Genomic DNA, 6,000 nt, shown 5'->3' on the forward strand with positions numbered 1-6,000 from the left:
GGTGTTAGGAACTAAAGCTTCTATTCTGGCGCCTTGGAACATATTTTTACAATCCAACCAATCAGGCGTTTACAGTGGGGGGTGTCCCTCTGATCTTCCTGCCAATCAGCTTAGAGCTCTGTTGGGAGAATTGGGGCTAGGCATATGTTTGGGGGTCACCACAACATGGGGAACTATATTAAAGGGTCGTAGCATTAGAAAGGTTGAGAACCACTGCTCTAAAGCAATGATTTTCAACCTTTTTTGAGCTGTGGCACATTTTTTACATTTACAAAATCCTGGGGCACACCACCAACCAAAATGACACAAAATGACACTCTAACACAGTATAGATAACATTGTGATGCATTGTATATCACCCTCTGCAAGGGCCTCTTATAAAAAGAAAAAGGTCAAATATCTATATACCCCATCAGGATAGACATAACCAGCTGAGGCTGAGGCTTCATCTAGTGGTGGCAACATTTACCTCCAGTCCTGACCAGGATTAGAAATCAGGACCATGGGGAGGATTAGCAGTTTCAACTACTCACTGCAACCACGCAATGACAAGTGTGCGACAGCCCAAGCAGGGACCTTCCTGGATGTGGATGAGAGGCAGACTGCTATTGGTTCATCGCTAGTGGTCGGGATGAATTCTAGAAGGTGATTGGTCAGTGAGCATTCCCTGTGCCTCCACTCTTCCTGTCACTGATAGCTGGAGGGATTGTGAGGGGAATGTTTATGTTCGGATGGAGGCGGCTGGCAGTGGGCTGGATAAATGGCCTCTGCAGGCCGTATCCAGCACGCAGGCTGTAGTTTGGGGGCCCATATTTAATTTCCCCACGGCACACCTGACCATGTCTCATGGCACACTAGTGTGCCGCAGCACAATAGTTGAAAAACACTGCTCTAAAGGACTAGCTGTGAGACTGCAAGCTGCTGGTTGTAGAGAGAAGTTGCCTAGTAAAAGAAGTTTCTTTGAAGCCTGTCTCCTTTTGTTATTCCCACAACTCAACATAATTATTATCATGTGCTGATGGCAAATGTTTTGCATCATTTTTTAACATCAGCAGCCAAGTAAGCAAATGCAGACAATTATTCTCCTAGAGAAATGTTTCTCAACTTTGGCAAATTTGGGATATGTGTGAATCCCAAAATTCCCCAGCCAGCATGTATTAGGTGTCCTTATATTTAATACAGCATATACATTTAGGTTCCTCAATAAAAAAAATATATTAATAAGTTGTCAGTGGATTCTACTTGATGTAATTCTACTTGATATAATTGCTATAATTCTACCTGATATAATACAACACTTTATATTTGGAAGAAATTGTTTTCATTTAGCTAGAAGAATGGGTTATTTTCAACTACTTCATGTTAGTAATTGAATAAAATTAAGATGGTTTGGATGTTTACTGTTTTCCATTAATTAATCCTATTTTTCCCAATTCTTGCAGTATTGTTTTTTTAAGTTATTCCATGCATTGTTTGTGAAGTCTTTTGTACTTTTCCATTTTATTTTGTCATCACTGTGAGGCCTCAGACAACCAGGGTTTGATCTGTGAGACCTCAAGTCCTGTGACTTGAAGGAAAATATATTGCATTTCTTTATCATCTTCACGTGTGAAGCTTTTTATTTTTCAACTGCTCAGTTATTGGGCCATGTTATGGCCAGAAGCAAATTTTTGTGTAACATTAGAGATTATTACCCTGGAAGAGCTAACCACAGTGTCTTGTATGATGAATGCAGAAAACTATCGCACAGAGCTATGAAAATATTAAGGGACCTATTTAAATTGCAATTGGAACCGATTGTATTTTCCAGCAGAACTTTGCTACCCAGAGGGATTTCTTTGTTCACAACATGCTGTGTTCTCAAATAGGCACCTAGAATACACCAGGCAGCCTCCCACTTTGCACAAGGGGGATGTATATGCAAATAAAGGCTATAGGTCATCACAAAGAGAACTTGTCACTGTACTGACAACATATGAGCTCATCTTTTCCTTTATTAAATATTCCAAGGGATTTGCTTGCCCCTGCCATATATATAATGGATGGAAAGAGACTTTCCAATTCTTCCATCAAATATTTATTTTGCTTCTTGGTTTGGGTTACAGAGATAAATGGAGGGGGGCTTCAAAAATTTTAACAAGGGGTTCTATGCTCGGTTGCTGGGTGGGTGTGGCCATGATAGGTGTGGCCTAGTCTGCTTTCTGCACTATGTGGAGTTGTTTTCGCTTTCCCCAGGCTCCAGAGGCTTTCCTTGAGCCTCGGGGGATAAAAAAATGCCAGGAGGCCCTCTGGAGGCTGGAAATGGACCTGAACTTCCAGTAGGCCTGTTTTTAATTCTCCCCAAGCTTCCACACATGGACTGCATTTACCTGCATTCAAAATGGGCCATGTGGGGACTCCTGGGAGGGGTGGGGTGGGACTGGCCAGCCAGGAGTAGGATTTGGGGGTTCTCTGAACTGCACAGAATCTTAACTAGAGGTTCTTCTGAATCCCTGCGAACCCCAGCAGCCCACCCCAGATAAATGCTCAGAAAGAAATAAACCCGACATATTAACAATTAACCAAGATTTCAGTTTCATTCACTGGCATAGTTGTATTGCTTTTAACCAGAGGGCAGATCAGGATTCAATGGTAGGAAGGGTCAGAAAAGGACTTGGTGGGTGATGAACATTAAATTTCTTTATTCCAGGGGGTGGTTTATGTCGGTGCCCTGACTGTTTTCAAACTTTGCCTATTATTGCTAAGCCTGCCCCTCCCAGTTTTAATACTTGCTGTCTTTTTGCCACAAGTTGTATTGCAACTGCAAAATTATGGGGACAGATGTTTAATGCATCTGGGAGTGATTAGGTTGGGGAAGGCTTCTTCCACAGGCTTCTTCCACTCAGCAGTATATGCAACCAGGAAGGATTTCAGCTATTCATTTCTATTTGTAAGCTACAAATCCCCTTTCTAAGGATACAAGAAAGGAAACATGCATGGTTACAGTTCTTACAGCACTTCTTCCAGCCTGACACAAAGCTAAAGAGAATTAGCAGCTCTACATATAGCAGAATCTGATATCATGATTATCATTTTCATCCAGTAATCATTCACAATAGTAATAAAAAGAATCAAATGTTATAGTTTTTTTCAAAAAAAAATTATAATGATAGTATAAAGGCATATCACAGATATTTAAGAGCAAGCAGAGAAAGTGGTTAATGAATGTCTCCCCACTGCACAAGCTTTTCACATAATATTATGTCACTGGAACTGGAAAAGGTGCAAAAAAGGGCAACAAGAATGATAAAGGAAATGGAGCACCTCCCTTATGATACCAGGTTGCAACGCCTTGGTCTCTTCAGCCTTGAAAGGGGGCATTTGAGGGGTGACTTGATCGAAGTGTATAAAATCATGCATGGGATAGAAAAGGTGGATAGAGAAAAAATATTTTCTCTATCACACAATACTAGGACAAGGGGGCACTCCCTAAAGCTCATGGGTAAGAAAGTGAGGACAAATCAAGGGAAATATTTATTCACCCAGAGGGTCGTTGGTTTATGGAATTCACTTCCAGAAGAGGTTGTGACAGGTGTCAGCCTTGATAGCTTCAAGGCAGGATTAGACAGATTCATGGATGCCAAGCATATAGATGGTTATTGAAACGGATGTCCAAGTGCTGCCTCTATGTTGGTTGAGGCAGGCAGGATTCCCTTGAGTACCACTTGTTGGGGGACAAGGGAAAGGGAGGTTTTTGGCTTCTCTTTCTGCTCAAGATCCCCAGGGACAAGTGGTGGGACACTGTGTGACACAGAATGCTGGACTCGATGGGCTTTGGCCTGATTCAGCATGGCTCTTCTTATGTTCTTATGTACTAAAAAATGCCATCCAATCAAATATTATGATAGGATTCAAGATACAGAAAACAAAGTTGTAAAATATACCTTGTAGCAATTGCTTTTTTTCTGGACCTTCACCTATTCACATAGACACCAAAACAGAATTATATCTATTTGCCTTAGTAGAGATCTGAGAATAGGGGTCAGTTTAAATCATCATAGGGCATAATTATTATAGAATAAAAGGATAAATCAGACAGCATCAGTATCAGATATTATACTAGCATTATGGACGAAGCTTTAAACACCTTCTGAGATGAAAAAACTGGAAAATGGAAACAATGATGGGCAGTGAATAGATGTAGACAGCTGTCTATGTCAGTATGCTGGCAAGCAAGGTATAAATCATAGCTTGAGTGCAAGCAACAGCTTGGCTGATGCCCGAGACTGCCTTCAACCCAACAATAGGACACATGTTCATTTGGGAGCTCATAGGGGGAATGGCACTCACAATAAGATTGACAGATGATTGACAGATTAAATTCTTTGACTGAAATTCCTTTGGCAGCAAAAGCACGCGTCCTGGACTAGGACTGAGTCAAAAGAGATATGAGGACGATATTTATATTGTTTCAGACTCAGTCCTGTTTGGCCATAGGAAAAGGTCATCCCATTCTTGGAGGCTAGCTCCACCTACCATGGAGAGCTATAGATCTTCAGTTGCATTAGGCAGTGTTTGCACTAGTTAAGACTTATTGTACATGAGAGAATCAAAGACCATAAATCATTCAAAAGCATGAGGTAGAACAGAGGTGTCAAATTCAAGGCCTGGGGGTCAGATCTGGCCCACGGGGTACTTAGATCTGGCCTTCAGGGCCATCCTGGAAACAGCAAAGGATCAGCCCACAGTATCTCTGCCAGCAAAAATGTAGCTCAGGAGGGCCACATATTCAGGCTGCCACAGGAGTCCTGACATGAGTGATGTCAAGCTGGCCATGCCCCCCTAGCTACGCCCACCCTGGCCATGCCCCTCCCCAGATCCGCAAGGTCAAACACAAATGTGATGCAGTCCTCAATTAAATTGAGTTTGACACCCCTGAGCTAGAAGAAGTGAGATGACTATCAAAAACAATGAGCATCAAACAATTTTTCCCGTAAGGAATAATGTGCTAGTTATGAGACAACTGACATGGACAAATTAAAGCTTGTGTCCTGAGTACCAAACAAATGAGTATGGGAACAAAATGTTCATGTCAAAATGCATTGAGGACCAAATTCAATGAGTTTCAAAGCTGTTGAGTACCAAAGTATCATTGTATTTTGTGGAAGCAGTTCTGTCAGTACCAACTGCTGAGGACACACAGCTTGTTTATATTTGTGTAATAACCTGCAAACTCCAAAGAGGCAGGAAAGCAAAACATTTTTTGTTCTGGTTTAGGCTTCCTTTTTTCCTGGAATATTTTAACCTCCAAGGACTATAGGAGATTCTATACAATGGCATCATTGTGAGGGAGTTTGTATGTGGTATTTTTAAAGAGAAAAAATTGGTCACCTGCTAAAACTTAATAATCATTTAAATTTAATAAAGCTTATTAAATTTTGACTTAGCACTCTATGATAATTCAGACGTGGGCCCTATCACAATAGTAAAACCATTGTTGCCATTTTGGAAAAAATCTTGAAACACATTTCACAATGTTCTGTATCATTATCACCATCATCAATAAATTTGTGTTATTAATCATTGTTAATTATTTAGTCCTGTAGTTCCCTCCATCTTCAAAACTTTCATGAATAAAATGTAAATTTTGCATCCCTTCATTGTGAAAATAGACAATTTAATTCCGTCATCTGCTTTCCTTTTTTTCTTTTATCCAGTTGACAATCCATGTTTCCTACTTAACAGCTTTGGATAAACGATTTTGTTAAGGTTCACAACGTCCAGCAGATCACCCTCAGCCAGTGTTTGAGAGTGGGGTAATATATTGCTATTAACCTTTACAGAAATGAATGAGTGAATCATCAGACTACTGATTGGAAGTGAGAGCTGCTTCCATTACGCAGCGTGGATTGTTTTTTGCAGTTTTAGCCTGAAAAGATTGTATATAATTAGAGCTTTAATTAAACATGTGGCAAGTCTAATTATCTGCTCACTTCTTTTGTGGACATTTGAGGGGGAAAA

The sequence above is a fragment of the Erythrolamprus reginae genome, chromosome 1 (genome assembly GCF_031021105.1).
Source record: "Erythrolamprus reginae isolate rEryReg1 chromosome 1, rEryReg1.hap1, whole genome shotgun sequence".
Classification (NCBI taxonomy): Eukaryota; Metazoa; Chordata; class Lepidosauria; order Squamata; family Dipsadidae; genus Erythrolamprus; species Erythrolamprus reginae.